This window comes from Coturnix japonica, chromosome 12 (assembly GCF_001577835.2).
Source record: "Coturnix japonica isolate 7356 chromosome 12, Coturnix japonica 2.1, whole genome shotgun sequence".
NCBI classification, from domain to species: Eukaryota; Metazoa; Chordata; class Aves; order Galliformes; family Phasianidae; genus Coturnix; species Coturnix japonica.
In genome coordinates, this window is record NC_029527.1 from 11346411 (window position 1) to 11370799 (window position 24389).

The window sequence follows — 24389 nt, forward strand, 5'->3', positions numbered from 1 at the left end:
GACGCCTGGTTTACAACCTGATGGAAGCAATGCTGACTCCACGGGACAGACAGCCCTGAACACCTGCACCTTCAGCTCTTGTTTTCTCCTTGAGTTTGCTTGTACAAGTGTGGTGAAGCCCCTCTTGGAGCAGAGGGACCAGATGCTGCTCACACACACATGCAAGCAGCTCCATTATAACCAACCATTAAGATGAGATAATTTAAAAACAAGCCTTCCTTTGTCCCGAACAAATAATATTTTCATTATTCACGTTCAAGTAGCTAAGCAGCAAAAATGTGACTTTCTTCTTAATAAAAAGCTTATGCTTTAAAATCAAACAACACCAAACTGGGGCTGCTGGAATTTTGCTCACTGGGGAAGGCACAGCAGAACTGATGGGGAGCATTGCATGGTAACACACCCTCAAATCTCTTTGGAATAATTAAAAACACCATTTAACACAATACTTTCAATTTGTTCCCATTCATACCTAGGATGGCATTTCCCTAGGAGTGAGCCTCTGGGCACTGCATTATCTCACCTCGATGCGCCAAATCCCAGTAGGTTTCTCTTCATTGGGGCGCTGTGCTGCTCCGTACACCCACTCTGTAAGCAAACAGGTCATTGCAGCAAACCATAAGATACCTGAAGCCCCACTTGCACAACCCAAGTGGGATCTTTTTTGCATTAGGGGTAATCAGAGAAAGAAGCCTCACCCTTCCTTTGGCTGAGAATCGCAGTTCTTATATGTCCTACAGACACGGCTGTTTAGGGTATGCAGGAAAGACCCTGGTATGTCCTTAATGCATTTCCTGAGCCTTTTTACCTTTAAAAATTTGCACACTGCCACTGATATTGATGCCACTTAAGCTCTGATTTGTGAAATATATATAGATATGTATATATTTTCTTTTCCATTAAATAAGTACCTACCTGTACATACTCACACTTCTCCAGAGGTTTGGGAGAATTACATGTAAATGGCTGCTGCTGAAACACGAGCACTATGTGCTGGTGCAGGAATTCAGAGCCAGCTTTCGGGGATTAGATGTCCCTGGCTAACCTCAGCTGTTAGGAATTACTTTGGAGCTTGGCCCTAACAGGTGAGGGGGAACCACCAGGAAGAGAACAAAAGGGTTTCTCTCCCTTCTGCCCCTGCCTCCTCCCTTCCAGGCCTTGGGCAAATGTGGTTTTAATTCAGAAATACAAATGTCACCTCCAAAATCACTCCAGGGAGGAAGGAGAGCTAAAGAAAATTCATTTGGATTGTAATTTATCAAGCTTTTTTTCTTGTGAAATTGAACTGGAGAGTCTTAACATCTGCAGCAATGAGAAACAGGGGAAGCTGGAGCTGGGCTGTTCCACACTGGCAAAGCAAAGAACTTCTCTGCTATCCAAAACAGCCTCTAATTCTTGGTTTTCTTCAAGGGCAACCCTTTCCTAATGTAAATAAACTTGTCATCCTATGTAGCATAGGGAAAACAGCTCTACCTTAAGTGCTGCTTTTGGAACACTTTGAGCTACAGGTGGCACTGAAAGCCGTTTGGGAGAGTAAAGCAGTAAAGAGCCACATTCTTTTTTCCTACATTATCCCCCACCTTGTGCTTTCAGAGCTCTCCAGGCTGGGAGCTATTTTTGTTTCCTGCAGGTTTGGACAGCCACAAAGCTGGGGCTGTGTACGTGCTGCAGCTCTGACAGCAGATGTGAATAATAGAAACGGGCTCTGAGCATAAGAAGCCATTCGGCGCGCTCGCTGTACTTTCCTAATGGATATGACATTGACATAATACACCCCAGGGCGTTTTGGATCAGACGGCATTTTCCTGTTCCACGTGCTGGTTTTATGAACAGCCATCAGGTTGCGGAACACATGTCGCAGCGTGGGTGGCGGGCGGCTCTCCATCCCGTGTGCAGGGCGTGGAGCTGCAGCATCACTCCACCTGAAATCCTTCTGGCATTAGGGCTCTGACTCCATGGCAGGGCTCGTGGTGGATGCTGCTACAGGCTGATGGGTAGATGGGGCCATACTAAATGACCATACCTAGAAACACAGAAGTGTAACCAAACACACCCCAGTGGGGCTGACCTGTGAGTTGAATTTGCTCCTCATTGCTATAAAATTATTTCCCAAGCACACAGGCTGGGCAGGAGCATCACAGTTCAGCAACGATCAGCCCAAACCCCTCATCTCCAGGCTGTGAGGCAGCATTCCCCCAATTAGATATGGAGCTGCAGTGGTGAATCACCAGCATGGAAAAACCTCTCCCCTTCCACACCCCCACTGTTTGGAAGGAAATATCCATTTCTGCACAGGCAGGAAGCAGGACTAATCCCTTTGTGATTTCCTTCTCTAGCCCCTTCTCCCTGACACCCCATTCCAGCTTTCATCCTCCTATCTGGGCTATTTAGTCTAGAGCAAGGGAGGCAGAGAGGAGTTGTGATAACGGTCCTCAGTTATGTAAAAGTCTTCTCCAAAGAGATAGGCAATAAATTGCCGTCCATAGGGAAAACACAAAAAGTAATGGGCTTAAATGCAGCAAGGGAGACTTAAAAAGTATATAAGTATATAAGTATATATATATATATATATATATACACACTTATATATATGTCTATATATATATATACATATACTTATATATATGTCTATGAAAATCTTCCTTGTTGCAAAGACCATTGAAAATTACCTGGGAGGCTGGGGGGACTCACTGCTGCTGGGAAGGTTAGGGAAACATGTCAAATAAACAAGTGTCAAGAACTGTTTGCATAGGGTCAGACGAGATTACCTCCTTGGGTATCTTCAAGCCCTGTTTTTTTCCATTCTGTGGTAATAACAGTCCCAGCCTTGTTCTTCGTTAGCCACAACACAGCCAAAGAGATGTCCGTGATGGAGGAAGGAGTGAATACCCTACCATGGCAGGCAATGGGCTTCCTTCCCCCTCATTGTCTCCTGATGCTCTTTGTGCTTTTCAGCATAGGATAGCACTGATGCACGTGGTTCAAGGTACTCCAAAGCCAGAAGATCTGATGAAGTGTCCAGATGTCACACAGCGAACACAGCTGCTGGGTCCTGCAGGACTCAGAAGATTCCTCTGCCCACTCCTAGATTATTTTGTTGTCTCTTTGATAGTCAGCAAAAGAAACTCAAACGTACTAAGAGGTGTGCAGTCACAAATGTGCACTTATGAAGAAGTCACAGTTCACCAGCCTCCCCTGAGGCATGGAGCCATCACTGCAAGCAATACTGTTGAGCAGAGTTGCTTTGATGAGTGCAAGACAACCAGACAATTTGGACTGAGATTGCATTTGGTGCTGGTGAACCTTGGTCTTACACAGCCCTTCCAAGAAGCAGCGTCTTCCGAGATGCTCCACTCCAAAAAGCACTTCTTGCTAAATCCTGCTAAAAATGGGGCTCATCATATGTTTACTTGAGGATATCCTTAAGTACTTTGCTGGACTGGGTCCTTATCCAGCTACATTTCAGATTCTTGGAGATCAGTAGGGACTGATTAAACTCTCTGCATGACTGGGGCCTGGACATCTGCGTGTGTCAAAATAAAGACATTATCCTGAAGATATTTTTTCCCCGTGTTTCAGCTATCCCAGTCAGAAAAGATGGTCAGAATCAGAAAACAGTCATTGCCTTCTGATCAGAAAAAAGATGCAAGTGAGCCTTAACAGATGTAATTTATATCATTACTGCTGATGAAGTTAGTAACCTTTAGCAAGGAGACATGGATCAATAGTTATTTGAGAAGATGCAGCTGCAGATATCTAAATAGGCATGGACCAGGGAGCGAGGTGTAAAAGGTAATAGCAGAATATTTAAACCAGATGAGAGCTATAAGGTAGGTTAGTGACCTTGAAAGAACCAGATAAGTAAAAAAGTAGAGAAGGGCAACTATGATTTATATACTTGCCCTGCACAAATATTACAATGCTTATTGAATGGTATAGTAAATTATGAACAAAGTAGTGTCTTATTAGATTAATGACAAGGGAATTAATATAATAAGGTATGTTCTTTTGAAAGTAGGCAAGAGAAACGAGTTTTTTATTAACTTATGTGTTTCCAGGCTTGAACATTTCTCTTTCTGCCACGGAGTAATATGACTTACACTTGGCCATTGCACATCCATTTTCAGATCCTTGTAACACCGATAGAGCTCAAGGCACAAAGAGAAGTACAACACCAGGAGGGGACACATGGAGATAGGAAGTGTCACAATCCAGAGGCTCACCAGAGACCTGTTTCTGCCACTGCGGAATCAGGAGAGTGTAGGGCTTGCCCAAAGGCTCCCATTAACTCCCAAACCATTCTGATGATTACTATAGTGATGTCCTGACTCATCTTGGTCTTGTATCGTACCTGTATCTAAAAAAGACAACAGAAAGCATCCACCCCCCATAAATATTTACATCTAGGAAGGTAGGGTAAAGCTTAGTAGGAGACACCACAGCACAATCACACATAAAGATGGGTCAGCATCCCCAAATCCCACTTTTCCCTATGAACCCTGAGTGAAACTGGTGGCCAAATTCTTGCTGCTGTCACCAGGATCAGGCCTGAGGAGATGGCACCAAGTGGTTTGCTGCTCATTATTCACTCCTTACTTTGTATGGGTGACCCAAAAACCTGACCCACAACGCAGAGAGCCCACTTTGGGTTTCACTGCACTCTGGATCAAGCCTCAAGAGGACAATTAGAATGTATGAGCTCAAGTAAAAATGGATTATTGTGCAAGTATTCTTATCATTTCCATATGCTTCTCTTTGCTCTCAGTAAGAGCTGTTGCCCAGGTATAATGCAGTCAAAGTAAGGTTTAGCTAAGAGGGGTTAATATTCATTCCCTAACAAGCTGCTTACAAGGGAAAAATAGGATAGCTAAGAAATAAAAATATTCAACAGCATCGCCACCAGCAGAGAATTATTTTCACAGGTAGGATAGGACAGACGCAGCTATTATGGAAACATGGATCTTCAGCTCCATTACGTTATTCTGCTTTTCCTTCCTTGTGAAGTGCATTGAGAAAGTGGAATATGCTAATAATCCATTCTAATTCATCTCCCCTGAAGTTTTGTGTGAGCAGAATAAGTCATTCTGCTTGAACTCCTTAATTCCTATATAATTATTTTCAGTTCTATTGTCTTTAACACTCTGCAGGCTTCTAACAAATCTAAGAAAACTTATGGTCTCCTGGAATTACATGCTGTAATTTCCCACTGCTGACAGCTTGTGTTTAGCTGGTGGTTGCTTTCTGTTTCAAAAACTGTTATTAAAACCCTTAGTAGTCCATGAGGGGGATCTGGACAAGGAGTGTTACCCACTGCCCTCTCATGTCTCATCCTCAGCCATTCCAGGCTCTGGGATATAAAAACTGAAGTATTTCAACCCTCTTTTTCCTCTGAATTAAGCAAAGGGTAAATATGCATTTATCAGTCCCCAGCAACTACAGTCACTCCTGAAAATCACATCCCATAACGCATAACTGTGTGTCTGCAGAGAAAGTGGTCTCATGGGACTGGGGCTGGACAACTTGAATCCATCTGGGAATGGGAAATGCTGGGACAGGGCCCACCACTTCCGCACAGCAGTGACACAGCCTGCAAACGCACCCTTCTGCCATGAGAAAAGGCAAACAGGAGGCATGAGAAAAGGGAGGACAACTCCACTCACCCCACGCTCACTCCATCCCTCCTGCAGCTCCATGAGAAACGGGAAGCTTTGGCCTTGCAAACAAGGAGTCCCTCACACCTGCAAGTTCCACCGGTGGCCTCATTTCCTCTCTCCTCCAAGTCCTCCCACTCAAACGGCTTTATCTGTTCAACAGAAATAACACTGTGGGCTTTTTCAGTGGAATATTTCAAGATCATCCATCCCTGTATCTGGAAGCTGGGGACTGCTTTTACTAAGGAATCTGCATTTTCTGAAGATTACAGGAAACTCTTTTAAAAGGAAATTTGTTATTCTTTGAGAAATCTTTGCCCTCACAGTCTCTTCTTCGTTAAAAGCAAGCCTCATCCAGATGGATTAGTTGGAAGTTCAATATTCCTGATTTAAGCAATCATTAAAAGCCAATCAAGCAAACCTCACTGTTGTTTAGAATAAAACATTTTAGCCCGATGTTGCAAAAAGTGTCATGATTGCAATGCACTGAAAAGTAGAGCTAAACCTGAAATGGTAAAAAACACAGAACACAAAATAAATAAATGATTATTGGAACCCATTGCAATGAAATACAACATTCAATAACGCTTTAACATAGAATAGTAAAAATGTCAAACTAACTGTGAAGTACTTGATTCTGATGAAATTGCTTCCTATGGAAAATAGTCCCCACAGAACTTTTTAACCCTACTTAATCAGTGGAAAATAATAATAATAACAACAATAAAAAGGAAAAAAAAATCAAAGAAGAACATTCTCATTTCCTTTTCTAAATGAAAAATGTCCATTTCATGAAGGAAAGGTCAGCTGTTCTTCAATGGAGTGCTGGGGCACTTTAAAGAACTTGAAATCTGCACCTGGACTTCCTCACATCCTTAATATTCCCCTCCTTCAGCACAGCTGGGAATCTCTGTTTAAACCAAGTTTTTCGTTCTTTGTGCCTTCATTATGCTGCTGGTTGCAACACTTTTTCTTAAAATTTATTCCTCCTGTAGTATTTGCTGGATTGCATACAATAAATACTGCCTGATGTCATAATCCCAGCTAGACAGCTATAGATGTGTTAAATATATACTGTGACAAGTCCAACAAATAGCCATCCATTCAAATTACAAACAACCTCAATTTCAGTCCAATGAATATTGCAATAAATTTGTTCTTACTGGGGCATCTGTATAAATATCAGTAATAAGATAGATCAGAAAGGCTCACTGTGCCAAGTAGGTTTTATTTTGGTAAAGAGACTATAAGAACTACTTAATTCCCCTTTGTGGAAAAAAGAAACCCAGCAAGGAGTGCAGGATAAGGGAAGGGAGAGTTTACTGAGCAAACTGCAGTTTATTTAGATGAGAAAAACGAGGTATGCAAAGCAAGACGTGTTTAACTAAGTGTCTACAGATGTTGCTCAATTTTTTGCATGCACTGAAAGAGAAATCACTTTGTTTACTTGTCTGGCTCTTGTTCCTAGTGCCATTACCAGTAGCTGAAAACATCTACTGAACACAGGTGGTGGTTGTTTTTTTTTTTCACCTGTGGTGGTGATGGGGTGGGGATTGCAACCAAGGGCTGTCTGCCAAAACTGATGGAAAATATTCCAAGCATTTGGCTGGCTGTTCAGCAGCCTTATCAATACCTGCTGCATCAGCTTTTCTTCACCTGCCATCCACTATTTGAGATCCTTTGACAGACACCACAAGCACCTCACAACCCCAGCAGGAAGGGCAGGGCAGTCTGTACTTCTCACACCTGAAATACTATTAACTCGCTGTCAGTTGCAATGCCAATACATGCCACAGTTCTGTGTTTCTTCAGTCTGCTTAGTTTAATACCACTGTTGGTTCCCTCTTTGGACCCCCCTGAGTCCTGAGATCAGGAGATAACATTACTGATTTCCTCTCAATGTCTGTTGACCCACAGAAGAAATACAAGAGCTCTATTGTTGCACAAGGTGTGTTCATAACCTAACATTTTCCACAGGGCCAAACTAATGGGTCACATTGGCTTCTAACTGCTCAAGACTTTTAAGGACTGCAGAGCGAAATTAAATGAGGAAAAATAAGGAATTTTTCTTCCACATTCCTCTTCCCTCATCAGAAGTGCACACTGGAGCTACTAAAGGCTGTCTATAGGAACTGAAGCCATGGGCAGAGCACCAGTGATGTGAAAACAACAGTTTTTCAGAAGCCTGTAGACAAGGGCAGTAGAAAAAACCATACGTGCTTATGCAGAAAGCTCTGTTACCTTGTCTTTTGTTCCTTGGGACAGTACTGCATGGTGAGTTTGAAGTCGTCATCAGTTGTGTCATTTGTCAAAACCTTCCTGGAAGTTGACGTATCTACAAGAGAAGAGGCCAAAACTGTTTGCAGTGTTTGCTCCTTTCTTCCCTCTGAAGTCATCCATGCACATCCCTCCATGAGGGACTGCAATTGTTGCTTTCATTTGAGAGCATCTCCATTTTTCTCAGTGTTTGGGCATGATGTGGTGCACTCAGAACTGACAGAGCACTGTAGGATTCTCAACAAAGCATGGAACTGGCAGATTTTAAGCAGATTATCAAGTGGGGAAGGAAGAGCCTTTCTCTACTGATAGCTTTAGAGTGGCACCTTGTTGAATGTGGGGTATAGTTACAGGGAAGTATGAGCTTCAATTAATAGGTCAGAGCCTGTGTGCATCTAATTATAAACCCATCTGGCCCTAGCCTAAACATATTAATCTTAGTCCCAAAATACAAATTTGCCTGCAGAGACACAAAGTACCATCAGCCCATGCAGTGACTTGCCAGCCTCAGACTGTCCATGTTGTTCTCTCTGTTATCAGAGTTTATTTTTTGGACAGATAGACTCCAGAGGCTGCCTGATGCAGAGCAGGAAAGCAGCACGGAGGATATGCTGGTCTGTGACAAATCACAGCAAGGACAAGGGGAACCTTTCCAGAGATTTCACTGTCTGTCTGTCTCCACATGACGTGCTGCAAAGGTTAATTTGTTTTGAAATCCTCATTTTTTATTTGCGTTACTGATCAACTTAGCAATTATAAATGTTAATATATTCTTCAGTGGCCTTAACTTCAGATATTGAGACTGTTGCACTAAATAAGGATTCCACACCTTGCTGTGATTTATTAAGACTGGAGTTATTCTGAAAACTCATTGAGTTACAGCATTGAAAGAAGCATGTTTTCAAGTTACATCCTTAATTATCTTTAAAGTGAGGCAGACCCATTTATAACACTGTGGTTTAAATCAATTCGGTTAATTGTCATTTAAATCAGAACCAAGAAAACCCAATTCAGGTAACTTGGTCTGTGTTGAATTTGTGTCTTCTAAGGGATATTCATAAGAAAGTGTTATTCTCAAGGACTAACAATGAATAGAAATATTTAATTACAAAAAAATAAAAGGCAGCTTTGATGTTGTGAGCAATTGCTTTTGTTCACTGTGAAAACACATTGTAACTGTGTGTACATCACTGTATACATCAGCATTTATTTCGTCCTGATTTTTACATCTGACGTGCAAAAAAAGAACAGGCCGTGACAGTTTTAGTCATCCAATTACCTTTTAAAAGTGTTCTGTGTCACGCCTCTTCTAAACAAAAACATGCACGAGACTAAAATCATTTAATTGTGTCCTGAATATTTTGGGAAGTATTACCAAAACATTCATTGCATGCCAAAGCAGCTGATGTATCTAACATCAGAAATATTATTGATGATTAATGACCTGGGCTATATTTTCCTTGCTTCTATGTTTTCTGAGATCAGAATTTGTTGATCACAGACTCCTACACACACCTCTTACTCATAAGACAGGAGTGGGTAAACTGATTTTCCTCTTGTTTCAACTCCCGGCTGTTTTCACGACTAGGAAGATTTTAACTAATGGAAAGTGGATAAAATAAAAAGATGCTCCTTTTGCACCTGCAAGAGGCTACAGCTGTCAAGAGCTGCTTATTACTCACGGAGCTCCTATTCCAGGTGTCTAAGCTAGTCATTTCTCCAGATTAGTCATTTGACATTCTTTACAAATTCAGCAGTGAATGTGTGCTCTCAACTGCTGTTTTTGTGTAAGGTACGTTAATGTGAAAACAGGATTATTTTTTTAAAGGCATTTGTACTGAATTTAGGCTGTCACCATTCCAGACATGTGCACCTTCAAGTTTAATTTTTAGGAAACTTATTAATTTAAAAATTAGAAGAAGAAATTATGCATGTTGTGAAAATTCTCAGAGCTAATCACAGAGCAACTGACAGATGGACACAAACCTGAATGGATCAATTCACATCTGCTTTAGAGGGAAACGCAACAGAAATACCCTGGGTTGCAACTGAGACTGTACAAGCCTCAGGCTTCCTGGAAATGACAGATCAAATGTGCAGGATGGATAAAAGTAATCAGTAAATATCTCAGTCCTGTTTTTGGAAGGATGCAAGATAAGATACAAGACCAATGAAATCATTTTAAAGCTGAGAGAGTAGCTGGAAGAGTTATATCTGCTGAAATCATCACGACTGCAAGGCTTGCATAGGAGAATCATAGCAGAATTTAGCAAAGGAGGCTTGGCACAAGTGTAACTATTAATGTTTAGAAAACACAGGAAATTCCAGCAATCATTGAATCAACCTTGAATGCCTTTCTGAAAGATGTGCATTAGTCAAATACAAACCACTAAGTAAATGCGTGGAAAAAGTAATGTCCTGGAAGAAATAAACTAGTGATATATACCGCATCAGACTAAACAAGCTGGCTGTTCTTTCTTGGCCTTGTACTAACTTTTAAAATTGCTGGAAAATAATCACAAGGAAAAGCTTGAAAAAATAGAGTAGAAAACAGTTTGTTTTCCCTACCTCTTACATCTTCTCACTGTGCACTGAATAAATGCACAGCAGCCTAGAGCCTGATGTACCACCTTGCTTTAATCCCTTCCTGTTGACAGTGAAAAATGTTATACAAGTGTTCTACACAAGATATACAATATCTGTTCATCAGGAAATCACCTCCCTGTGCAAAGATTCCTCACTGTACCCTGCTAAGGACGTCAGGCAGGGATGCCTGGAGAGCTATCCTGCAGTGGGGCAGATACTCTGTTTGGGAACAAACAGGCATGCACTGAAACAGCTAATGCTAAATGACAATGAGTACGTGCATCTCATCCCAATCAGAACCAATATTCAAGTTGGATCTTCTGACAATGGCACTGTTAAGAAATCAGCTAAGTGGTAGAACTACCCAAGATATCTATGCCATCTGGATACTTGCCCTCTTGCGTGGGGAGGGAAGGTGAATAGGAGAAAAACTAGCTGACAGCAGGAAAACTGAGAAGCAGCAAATCATGCAGAATTCGCCAAGAAATAACCATTTATTTGTACCTGGACTGGATCCATTCTGACTAGTTAAGCTCCTCCTCAGCACAATTCAGAGATTTGCATGTTGATGTAATGAAGTGATGGGTCATACTGCTGCTGTCACATCTGGGATTTATGAGGAGAATTTTTCAGCTGAAATCAGAGAATGGAGGGGGTAGAGACATTTTGATTCTGCTACGCAGACAGGTTTGTAAGGCAGATTTAAATGGGTGGGATGGAACCAGTCTTATTAAGGTGTTCTGTGTAGATGTAGCTGCACTTACCCCAGAGATACCAGCGTGCATCAGGAAAGGATCTGACCAGTCAGGCATTCATTCACGAAGCAGCAACATCTGTTAGCAAAAGCAGGCACACCTCCTACAGGTAACGCAGCATATTTCCTCCCTTTCCTTAAAAAGAAAATGTTCAGTGCAGACACGAAAGCTGCCCTCCCTGTTGATCACCTCTTGTCTCTCCCTTTGGCATGTTATGTGCAATATTCATGCAGCAACAGATGTGCACAGAGAGTAAAACACTCAGAGATGTTTGTCAAACATTTCCTAAGGCTTTTCATGTCCTTGCTTTCCTGTGAGGTGCCCAAACATAAGTCATCTCTGTTGGCTTTAGAGTAGATTAATTCAGAGCACAGCCTCAGAACAGCGTGTGTGAGGGGAAGGGGGGAGGGTAATTTTGGAGCATTTTTCCTAAGAAGGACAATTAAAGGGTAGGAAAAGCATTTTTGAATTAGCACATTTTCATCCAGGTAATACAGCTCCCTGCAGAGCTGTACCTCTAATGCAAGCTCATGGACAGTCCTTTCATTGGACACAATCTGAGAAGCCACTGGAGGTGGAGAAAAGCAAATTAAAACAGAAGTATGATTTAGCATTTCTCAAAAGCTCAACAGGATATTAAACAGGAGACTCAAGCATTTGGCCCTGAAATACACTGCATTTTCCTGATCCATGGGGATGGAAGGAGGAAACCTCCCAGTAATGTCACTTCCCTACCTATTGGAGATGCCATGAGGCAAGGTTTTCACCAAGAGAGGCTATGAGCCACCAAGTGTCAGGGTTAGGGACATGGAAACTCTGCAGCAATCCTCAGGCAAACAGCAGAATAATACAGAACGAAGGGCCTTGGTGGCCCAGCCATGCACAAATTTTGCCATGCAGTGAAGCGGGAAATGGGCCATATCTGCAGCATCTTGGAGCTCTGATCTAAAGCTAGTCAAATAGAAATAGGAATCTTCTGTAAAGAAAAGGAACCTGCCTTCAATTTTCACTTCATGAGTCCTTATACCAAATTTATGCCCAAATTGCATCATGTAATGTCAGGCCAAGTAGGTTTACAGGTTTTTGAGTTGGGTGAAGGATTAAATTTCACCCCCCTGTCTTCAAGTCCCCAAAAGATTAAGGATGTGACAAAGTTCCTCACCTTAATCAATGGGAGTATTCACATGAATGGAGTTTGATGGGTACAATCAGGATCTGACTCCAGAGAAATGAAATGGCATAAGTGCAATTATTTATTGCAACCATTCTGTTTCTGTGGAAAGGGAAAATGGAGGGGGGAAGGGAGAAAATGAAGGGAAGTTTGAATGATAGATGTTGGATAGATAGCACTGCAGAAGACAGGCTAATCCTTGTAATCCACCATCAGAAAAGGACTAAATCAAAAGATGTTGTTATCCATCTTGTATATCCATTAATACAATCCGCTGCAATGGTTATTCAATATTTATGCCGTCTCTGTGAATTACTGCATATTTCATTCTCCTTTGAAAACTGAGATAGTTGAAATAGCAGAGCATTTCTTTTTAACCGACTGAGCTTTAATCTTTTGCTCATCATGGTTTTACCTGAACCCTGGCTTAAAAATAAATAAATATAAAATAAAAAAAAATACACACATGATTTTTTTTGCAAGATAAGGAATTCCCAAATTACAACTCTATAGTCATCATTCTGAGTCATGATACATCCGCCACTCCTTATAAATAATATATATATGTAGATCTGTTTTTTCTCAAAATAAGAGTCAGTGAAAATGGCATCCACCACACTGAACAACATTCAGTAGGGTTCGTATTGTAGCCAAGGAAGGCACATTTGACCTTGTAGGAAGTAAGAAAATTACTTGCAGTAGTCAAGAAAGACCTTCTATTCTACTTATGGGAATAAACATAACTTTTGACTCCTCTCAGCAAAACACAAGGATCCAGCCTGGCACTCGATACAGAGCAAAATATCCCTGAGAAAAATAGACCACATTTCTCTACATCTTTAGAATATAGCTTGTCCCACACTCCACCCTTTCATCATTTGACCCAAAGAAGATTCACCTGAATGTTAGGACTGGAGGAGAACAACTGCAAACACAGACCTTGGAAAGAAAATCACCCACCTTATTCTAGGTGCCCATCAGGGCATGGGTGTAAGGTCTGAATCAAACATAGCTGAAATTTCTGATATTAGCTCCTGAATGGTCTTTGTTGTATGTTTGAGGCTGGCTCCAGGCTGAGGAAGACAAGAGAGACCCTGAGAAGCCATCAGGAAGGTCCAGCACGACCCACAATGGAGGTTGTAGAATCAGTCAGCAGGTCACATTTCTCTTAATTCCTGTGGGAGGATTCAAATGAAGATCTAATCATGATCTTAAAAACTGGAAACAAAAACAGGAGACAGCACTGCTGTGTCATAATCCATGCTACCCCAAACTATCCTCTGAGGCAAGAAACTGAAAAACCCCATCAAGGAACCAGCTCCATAAAACAAAAATAAAGCATAAACAGAAAAATAAAACCAGACGCCCATGTGTACCCAAAGGAACTATTAAAAGCAAAATGTTTGTCAGTATAGGATGCTCCACCGCACACATCTGGTGCTCTCAGCAATACAGAACATTTCTTTAATTGCTACACCTGAGACCAAGAGCAAGAAATAGATCTAGGTACTGATCTCAATGTATTTTGAGGCAGGTGGAGATGAGTAGTGGCATGAGGATTCCATTGTCAGTAACCAAGCAGTTATATATTACTGCGTTAAGCAGATACTTTCAGGATATAGCTATGTGTCTATAATTTGATGTCTGTTTTTCAGATCCTCCTGGTAAAAGACCATGGGGTCTTTGATAACAAAGCCTCTTCTTTGGTATATATCGCTCAATACTTCTTAAACAATCCAAGAGGTCAGTACGGCAATGTCCAGTGAAAAGGCGACTGGGGAGACTCCAGGCTGCTGCTTCCTCTCGTGGGGTTATTGCACCTCACTGAACTTCTCCGTTCCCTATTTATGTGCTCAGACTGTAAGCTCTGACTACACCCATAGGGAACACCTCGCAGAATGGTCCCTTAAAATGCGCCGCAATTTAGCGCTATCCATTCAAATTCATGACTTCTGTGAATGAGGCTTCAGTGCAACAAACACACAGTGAAGACGATAATGCACCCATTGAGACAAAAGGATCAAAACGCAGACAAAAAAGCAACAAAGGAGATAACTACCACTCACCTCACTCATTGTCTGATATTTCCAAAGAGGAAAATGAGCTCCTGCTTCTCTTGTTCAGCATGGTTAAGTGAGTGGTGAGTCTATACAAAGGGAACTTTAGACATCTCTTGACCTGCGACTGCCTGGGATTATCCTCATTCTTTGTAAAGTTGGAAGTTTATGTGTTGTATTATGGTAATTTTGAGGTCTGGAAAAGGTACCATGATGTTCCCAAGCCTCATAGTTCAGGTTGGTACCCAAGCGTATGCTCAAAGTAAAGCACACATCCTTGTACCCTATGCATTCTAAGTGCATGACCAGGAGGTATCCTTAAAACACTCGCTACCTTTGAGCAAACTCGAGGCAGTTCACATAGCCTTTCCCACCCACTTTGCCCTACTCTGTCACAATTCATTAAAAAGAAAAACCTTTGATCTTAAAAGCACATCGGACACTTTAATTTTATTATTTTTTTCCTTAAATGATGGAAAATGTTCCCAGATATGACGGCCCATCACTGTGATTAATCACAGCGCAGCCAGAGCAGAGGACTGAGCAGGGCGTTCAGCAATCAAAGCCATCAGTCCTGCCTGTTGGGATCAGATTGCAATTTCTGGCGAGTGTGGGAATCAGTTTCCTGATTTCATCTTCTGCAGAGAACAAGCAGAATAGGAGATCAACAGCTCCTTTGGTGAGTGCCTGTGGCTCATTCCATCTGCATCTGTGGGATGTCTATCCCTGTGGAACGATGCTCCACAGACCTTACCACGTTTGTATTGGCAACGTCAAAGAAAATGTACTTTAAAATTGTCAAATCAGGGCGAGCATGAGGCTTGCTGAGCATTCCCTTTGATGTTCAGGGGAACTGAATGCATTTTGAATGTCTGATGGGATTTGCAAGGAATACTGTGCTTTTCATTTTGTTTTGAACAAAGCTCGAATTTTCCACCCTGAAAATAAAATCAAGGATCCTGATATGTGCTCTTGTGCTGATTCAGAAGGAAAAAAAGAACCACGCAAACAAGAACACACACAAAAAAACATCAACCAAATCAATACCAGAGCTGGAGAAAAACCCACCAAAATAGCAACAACAAAAACACCCCCCTCCCCAAAACAGCAAGAAAAAATCACCATCAACAACCTAAAAAGCCCATACAAGAAACAAACAAAAAAACAACAACCTGAAACCCCACCTAGGCTAGTCCTCTGTTTTTTTCTTGTAATACAGTCATCACAAACTATTACACAATAGTTACGTTTTTGCATACTAAATATTGAGCATAGACATGCTTTGCCATTACAGACAAAATTAATAAAGACTTTATACATGCTGGAGTTACCAAACAATATCAGAATGAAACATTTCACTTCTCCCCATCATCTAGGTTCAGAGCACTTCTAGACTATATTCCCTTCCCTTTCTAATGTAAGCTTCTCCTATCCAGAGTTTTGCAACAAGTTCAATGACACGGTAATTGTTCCTTTCCTGTTTAGAAATATCCCAAAATAGGATGAAGTTCAATTTCTGGCTGCAGATACCTCTACATAATTATTTTGTAACTGGCTACCCTAAAGAACGATGTTAAAACTATTTTAGGCATTTATTTCAGTTTTATTTAAAATAGATTTCTTGAAGCTGAAGAACCTTTGCATTTGCTTTTGGCTTTCTCCTCATTACTGTTTCCCTTGTAATGATGCCATAATGATTCACTATTTGATGTTCTCCAGTTTCAAACTTATTTATTGTAATTGCCCAATTTCTTATGAGAATGACAGATAAGGAAATATTTCAAGAGGCTTGTAAATAAATGCCAAGGACCACAAGACTGCAGTTATTCTTGATTTATATCTGGACTGTTTTGCTGTGCTAGCTGAAATAATGTGTTTATATAATTTTTCAGTGCAGTTTGTGGTATTCATCACTCAGCAACCAGTATGAACTATGCATCTTGTTTTAAAACTTCAAGGTATTTTTCAGGTTATCACTACTGTGATGTATTCTTCTAGAAAACCACCATAGGGTACTAAAGTGACTTTAAAAGAACAGGACAGTCTTTAATACAACTCCAGGAAGTCTTACCATGAGAAGAAAACTATCCCAGGTCCTGCAAGTTGTGTGGTTGCTTGGCTTCCCAGTGCAAAAGGAGTCAGAATTCAATCTTCCTTAGAATTCAGCTCTGAAAGAGTTTGTTTTATAAAATATATAAAAATATGCATATTTTAATATATTTTTATTATATGTATTTACTTTGAATGCATATATATGTTACTGCACCCCTTACAAATACTTAAGGAGAAAATACCTATCCTGAAAGCATGACCTTGCAATATTCTTCTATTCTGCCTACGAAGGAAATTGGCGAGCTAATAAGTGCAGCTTCCAGCCTCATGCTGCTAATGTGATTGATGTTGCAGGTGGTGGTGCTTATGATAATACGGAAGTTAATGAGAAAAGCCAGGATGGTTCATGTTTCATAAGAAACAGAATAAAACCCAGCATTTCTTAATGGGGAAAAGATAAACACTGAAAAGAAAAGAAAGGTTGCAGCCCAAAACCCCCCCTAAAGACCTAAATAAAGGAGAATGAAAGTACTGTAGCTAGAAATATCAATGAATAGTGCTGTATATCAAAGCAATGATGTTTTGTTTACATGGTTTATATTAATATTGTTAGTTACTTCCTGAACAAAGACTGGGGATCTGTTGAAGAAAGGATATTTAAAAATAGAGAGAAGGGACAAAAGAATGTTCAGGAGTCCAGAATAAATACTGTTGAATCTGGATGGTGCTCTTCAGATCTCTAGCTTACTCATAGACTAAAACTGCAAAACATACAAAAAGAGTTATAAGCCAGAACCAACCATCAACAAAAAACACACCACCAAGATAAAACACGACTAAAATTTTTGCCATAGGTGCTTGGTAAATCTGGAAGAAACATCACAGAAATGATAAAACTGGGAAATTAAAATTCTGCCCAGCCTGCCTTTATTTCTGCATCTACTGAGCTTTGCAGCGATCAATACACAAAGACCAGACACAGTCAGGTAAGGTCTTTCTCTTCCACTGCCTTTGTGCACAGCTTTCCAGAAGTGAAATGAAGTGGTGTACACCTTTTACAACAGAACCCAATGGGAAATAATGGCTCTGGGGTGATGCCATTCACTCCTCTTTCTGTAGGCAGAGGTATGTTACACCTCTAGACAGGACAAGAGGTACTTAAGTTGTCGTAAGGAAAGTTCAGGTTGGATATTAGGAAACTTTTCTTCTCCAAAAGAGGAGTGAGGTATTGGAAGGGACTGCCTAGAGAAGTGATGGAGCCACCATCCCAGGAGATTTTCAAGATAAGGGTGGATGTCATGCTGAGGAACATTATCTAGAGCAGATTGAGGTATAGGTTGATAGTTGGATTAGATGATCTTATTGATCTTTAAAACCTTCATGATTCTATGATTCTATATACATTATTTAACTGGAGCTATGGCTAAAATTCATCTTAACATCATAACAACAGATTTTGTTATGATATATGTGACTGTGTGCTGTATTTGAACCTCCCTTTGACTAAATCTGATTGTCAGACACTTGACATTCTTCTTTGTGAGAGAATCTCAGTTTTGGCAGAAGTTCTGTGAAAGATAAAGAACCGCATCCAGAAATAATTCTAATATGGAAAGAAGAAAAAAAAAAAGAAAAAAAAGAAGAGAGGATGGGTGAGCAAGTTGAAAGATATGGATTAGGTTATACTAAAGTGCACTAGTGTAAGTAGTGGTGAGAATAAAGGGAAGGGTTTGTCAACACAGATAGGCCTTGAATTGTTCTAAGATAATCCTAGGGGCTGACCTCAGTGCATGCTGAGACAGGCTAACAGCAGCAGCAGATGCAGGTTTGGACAGCAGAGCATCAGGACCTCATTTTGTTTAGTAACACTTTTCACCACTCTCCTTGAGAAGAGTGTAGAATGAGACTCAAATAACGTCAAGAGTTCTTGCTCCACTAGTCAGTGTTTTGGTCCACAAGCATCTTACAAACAGTTCTGGCATCAATTCCAAGGTGCTGAGTAAAGATACCAGCACACGATCCCCAAAGGAGGACCTTTGTACTGTTACGATCTGACACAGCCTTTGGGGATCTCTAAAGGATGCTAACTCCCTGAGAAAAAGGAACAAAGCTCATAGCCTTTTCCACTTAAAAACAAATCTGTTAAATGAGAGGAAGCAGGGCAGGTGTCTGGCTTCCTGAGGGCTGAGGGCTGATTGCAGGGCGAGCCCAAGCGTTGATTCACAGCCAGCTTGGAGCCATTGTCCCTATCCGCCCGCGCACAGGATGGAGTCTGGTCCTGGCCAGCCACCGCCCCATACACCACAATGCCCTGGGCACCCAAAACCTCTGTGGGACTTAAAAATGTGGTGACAGAGCAAGGCACCTTACCTCAGTTAACCACCAGCTCACTGCTTGAGGAGAGCACAGTGCCGCCATGTTAAATGGGATCCAGTATTCCCAGGAAACAGAACAATGATAGCATGTGCACGCAATGCATGTCAGAGAACTCATTGATATTTCCCTCTTCCTTGGTTCTGGTCAAAAGAACAAGCGTCAGACTCGGTGACAAAGCACTTCCTATCTCTGCTGCTCTGTTTCAGGACGTGCTCACCCAGCAGCCACAGCATGGACATTCTGTGAACATCTCTCACTAAAAATAGGAGTGGGAAAGCACTGATTTACAAGCAAGCCCCTCCTCCTAGTTTAAAATATGTTTTACAGCCTCATGGGTGCTTCTTTAGGATAGCTTTCCCCTTCAGTCAGGGTTATTCTACATGGCAGGGGGGAATGAATGAAAGAGAACAATGTGGGCTGCTCAGCCTGGCCTTTTTCTCTGCTCCATGCTACCCAGTTCAACCAGACTGCTGCCCCACACAAGGCCAAGGAACAGTCTGCACTGCCATAAATCCAGGCATTCCCAGCAAGATCAAGGGGGAAGAGGGCTGTGGGAGGCCTTGGAGGAGGCAAGGGAAGCAGTAACAAATGTGTGAAAATTAACTGGATGCGTGTTTACATTGATATATCCATTCATGTGGGCAAGGGCAGCGATACACCCGCTTAGCCCTGCTTGGGTCCCACCAGATGTGAGCTGCTTACAGCTGGGAAGTGCCTTTTAAGTTTTCCTTTCATTACGGGGTCTCCGTTAAGCTGCCTCAGCACATAAAGCCCTGCTGCAGTCCCAGCCTGGACTGCTTCGTATCCAGATGGAGATGATAAAGCAAACGTTTGCACCTGCTTGTGTGGATGGAATTCCAGAGGTTTTGCTGACCATGCCAAAGTAAAGCCTGACTCCAACACAGAGTGAATGAGAAATAAGAAGATAAAAACTCTGTGACCACTTTAAACTTGGAGTTTGAGTTGACGATGAGCATACAAAGAGAGGCATTCATTTTCACTGTTGTTATTTTTCATAGTACTTCTGAGAAAAATGTCTAAAGTAATGACAGTGCAATCTACTTTGTTAGCAACAACCTCACATCTACTATTTTCTGTAAATAAAAAGGGGAGGGAAAGGTTCAGATTTGATATTCTTCAAAACTGAATACATCACTATGCAGCTATTTGCAAAAACAGACCCAATCTTTAATCAGCTTTTCTCTCCTCTTCTGGAGGATTAATAATGCATCATGCAAGAGCTATAGTCCTGTTAGCAACATCTTATTAGGAAAAAAAGTGTTGTTTTTTGTTTGTTTTGCCAGTTCATTACTTAAATAGTGAGTAGTCACAGCATAAAAGGACAAAAATGGGAAAGGACATTCACTTGCAGATCACCTCCTGTACACCCACCTGATAAGAGATCAAATGAAGCACAGCTTTATTGCTCCCTGGGAGAAGATTATCATGTTGGCTTGCCAGCTTCATTATGAATGACCATTCCTCCCCCCCATGCTTTTCTATGAACTATAACAGTTATTGTCCAGTAGAACAAAGTCGACCCAAAGGGACAGAGCTGATGGCTCAAGGGGGCTGTGGCAGCTGTGGGAGGGGTGGCATGGAATCTGCTCACCTGCTGGATCCACCCAAGGACAATAACTGCAGAGCTCACAGAGTGCAATCAAGTGCATTCTTTTCTTGGGTGATTAAAGAAATATTCAATTTGATGCAACTGAGGTACAAAAGCTCTCTGTATCCTTCTTCTGCCAAGCGCAGAAGAATGCTTTGCTTTAAGCAATCTACAACAAGTGTGGTATGCCAAAGACATATCACTTACATGGAATCCAGGTAGCTTCATGCAATCACTGCTTATGCATAATTATACCAAAAGTAATGGGGAAAAAAATCTAAATGGAGTAAGTCAGCTTAGCAATGGTCAAGCTTCATTGTACTTCTCCAAAGGGGAAGCTGTGGAGGTTAACCAGGAAACCCTCTTTTATACTAATGCTAATTAATACTAATCAATCTAACATTAACAAAGAAAGATATTCCTTCATGCTGGTTTTGTAACTACATCCAGTTCAAAATCTGAAAACAATATAAAACTAATACAAAGACTCTTTCAATTATCCAAGACAAGATGTAAAGACAACGAGTGAAAAATTCAAGTGAGTTATGAGAGTTTTCCCTATTTCTCTAAGGTTTCTGTCCTCCACAGTCTCTAGCAACAGTATAAATCACATCTCTGTCTCTTCAAAGTGTGATTAAATGTACAACATTATATTCTGCTGTTAACAGCAGTTGTGCCCTAACGTATTCAAAATCAATTACCTTTCACACATCATGCTGTCTCAACTTTTAGCAGTTGTTTGTGGTGCTAATTCAAGTTGTCCTGGATAATTAGAGGATCTGCATCTCCATCATTATAAAAGATTATGTTTGGTAGGGTTTGTGCAGAGGTACTAACAACGCTACAGTCACAGGAATTTTAATAAGGGCCAGCTTGTGTCCCACACTAACACTCCAAATCTTTAATGACTTTAGCCCACAGAATCCACAGAAGACAATTAAATACCTATATCAAATTTGCTGTCAGCAAGAAACAGAAGCTCAGAGGTAACGTGGCTAGATGCTTACAGAATAAGCACCCCTGCTTACCTACATCTCTAAAGCACATACTCTGGGGAGAAACCACAACACAAGTGTACTGATGGTAGAAGAAGAAAGAGTTTGGATCCATTCAGACTTGAGCTTTTGGCACCAATATACCCATGTCTTAAAGTACTGCAATAGTCCCAGGCCAGCCTAGCTTAATTAGGGAGGATTCACAGGCAGGAGTCCTAACTAAGCTATAGTACGTGAGGATGGGGAAGAATTAAAATAAAAAAACCATTGGAGTTTTGCCTGCAGCAGGGGAAGGAAGTTTCCCAAGGAGGGTTATTGTTTCAGAACTGTTTGATGAAATAATAAACAAAGTATGGCATTGCTAATAATTTCTGTAGACCCATGATGCCTTGCAACACAGAGGAGTAGGTATACTCCCTGCATAGGAAGGGCTTCCTCACAGTTTCAGTCTGAAGAAACACACTCATGTATCAATGACAAAAGGGTAGAAGGTAATTTCTTAGAGTTAGTGCTTTCTCTTGAGCAGAAATGGTCCTATCAACGTTCAAGGTGTGTGAGAGAGTCAAATGGGTTTAACGCTCAGGCTTCTTTCCCAAATCAAATTGAACTGCCCTGAACAAATATTGCAAAGGACAAAGGTCAAGGCTTTATTTATATAATACAAGGATGTAATGCAATAACCGGCTGTTTGATACACGTAACTAAAAGTCAGGGACAAAGCTGCAGACAGGATGTCAGCACTGCACAGGGAATTAGCTACACAACTCCCTCCCATTAATTACAAATACGCGCATCCGAATCACCATACATCATTATGAAAATGTACTAAGTGATAACTATGATTCATACTTTACCATTAACAGTGCAGCAAAAGGTGAAAGAAGATGGTGCTCTTCCATCACCGTTAGGTAACTACAGCTGCATGTTCTTCCTATGTCCAAGAGCAGTCATGGAATAACATGGTAGTTGTCCCTTTCATTATGTTTTGCAAAATGTTACTTCTATACAAAGGGTAAATATTCCCATGCCAGTTGTCAGGCACCAATAAAAAATTTTTCTACAAATCCCTAACAAAAGTTAAATTTTGTTACAGCTTGCAAGATCACCAAAAGCCCATTGTGTATCCTCACATCCGCCAGAGGCAAAAGGGATTTATAAGCCCAGAAACACTTTGAAAAGTTTAATTTCCAAATCCTTTGTGTAAAGTAACTTCCTTTCTTAACATGGGGCATATGCTGCAACTCACAGTGAGTAGATCTACAATTTGGAGCTCGCTATATGTTTTGGGTAAAGGAGTACATCTTAGTTTTGTGACATACATTCTCTTAGCATTGTTCCTGTCCAAAATAAATAAGTAAATAAATAAATAAATAACACAAAGAGAATTTCCCTACATATTATCAACATATGTAAGGGATAAATTATCATGCTTATTACCAGGATCAATTGTGCTCAAATATTCTTGCACATTTGTCACTGATGTGAATAAGAGGATGAGTGCATTAAACAGCCTGAACTTGATCCCTGAAAATCCCAGTGACCAGATTCAGACAGCAAGGAGCTATTTCTCAAGAGCTGGTATCTCTTGCAACAAAGCTCCTTGGGTGTACAGAGTCTGTTTGATCTTGGTTCTTATAGTAAAACTGAGTTCAAAAGATAATGAAAAATGCTCAAAACATAGAAAAGGAATTTATGAAAAATGGATTGAAATATCTCTAACAACATAGAAATGCAATTGATTTGGTTGGGCCTGCTGTAAATGCCGGTTTTCTCTTTCCTTCTGTAATGGGATTACTGCATCTAATACAAATGTTGACTTTCTGATTTATGCAGGACCGCCACAAAAACAAAACCCATCAAACGTTAACAGGACGTCTCTAAAGCTTTGCTGCATTATTCCACAAATCTGTTGACATTTGGCTTTGTCCTCATCACATCTGTAACTAATGCAAAATTGGAGCCCTTAGAAGGGCTTTAAAATAATGTTTATCAGCATTTGTTTAGGCGAGGTCACGTATTTTCAGATGTTTTCTATATGCTTTCTATTCTTGCTTTGGAAACCATGGCTCTTCATGCAGTCTCTAAGTGATGGAAAAGACCCATCAAAGCTTTTCTGGTAACCAGGTGTATCCCATTTTCCCAGGAGCAGTGTTTCTCTGGCAGCAAAAGATAACTTTACCTCAAATGAACTGCACCCTGTAGGCCAGAAGAAAACTGAGCCAAGAATCTGCTCCTCAGCTGAGCTGTTCTACAGGTGAAGTCACTGGTTATGGCTCACATTCACCAAACTGAGCCTTGAAGGGGTCTGTGCTTGGAAATGGGAACCCTTTAATTACCCCTTGTTCCTGCTTGTCTCCACATAGGTCCAATATTCACTATCTGTAGGCTTTGCTCATCTTTCTCAGGGCACCCTCCTTCACAGGACCCCTCTCACAGTACCCATAAACATGGCAGTGCCTGTAGTCACCGCTTCTGGAGTAGCACAGCCAGTGACAAAGAACATGGGGAACAGCTTTCTGCTTTGCTCTCTCTCCTTGTCACAGTAAACAACAATCAGACAGCATTCCTAACGACATTATTTACTGACGTTTCTATAGCATAGCAATCAATACATATATCTCTACAGAGTACTTAAAAAACTTCAGTTCCAAGTTCTTTTTGTTTTGTTATTGTTTTTTAAACTCAAAACTTATCTTCAGACATGAAAAATGATTGTGACCCTTTATGCTTTACCGGTCTTTGCCAAGCTGACAACAGATATCCAAATTACCAATTGAACTACAAAGTTTTTGGTCACTGCTGCTATTTCATTATAATTACATCACACTCCAGCTTTGAGATGTAAAGGCCTTAAATTAAG

At 41.0% G+C, this 24389-nt stretch overlaps 1 long non-coding RNA gene across 32 annotated transcripts in view; it reads right to left on the minus strand.

Annotated features, from left to right (window-relative positions):
• Positions 1 to 24389, minus strand: part of LOC107319935 — an 80405-nt gene that overhangs the window by 21165 nt on the left and 34851 nt on the right. For 10 of the 32 annotated variants that reach the window (XR_001558027.2, XR_001558029.2, XR_001558024.2 and 7 more), the window contains exons 2-9: positions 16569 to 16665; positions 13401 to 13615; positions 12432 to 12542; positions 11279 to 11404; positions 11019 to 11147; positions 7893 to 7986; positions 5661 to 5803; positions 473 to 4357 (exon numbers count right to left, since the gene is read on the minus strand). This is a non-coding gene — a long non-coding RNA (uncharacterized LOC107319935). Of the gene's footprint in view, positions 1 to 472; positions 4358 to 5660; positions 5804 to 7892; positions 7987 to 10496; positions 10576 to 11018; positions 11148 to 11278; positions 11405 to 12431; positions 12543 to 13400; positions 13616 to 16568; positions 16666 to 18919; positions 19131 to 24389 lie in introns of those variants that run through there. The other 22 variants (XR_001558030.2, XR_001558035.2, XR_001558028.2 and 19 more) reach the window with 18 other exon arrangements.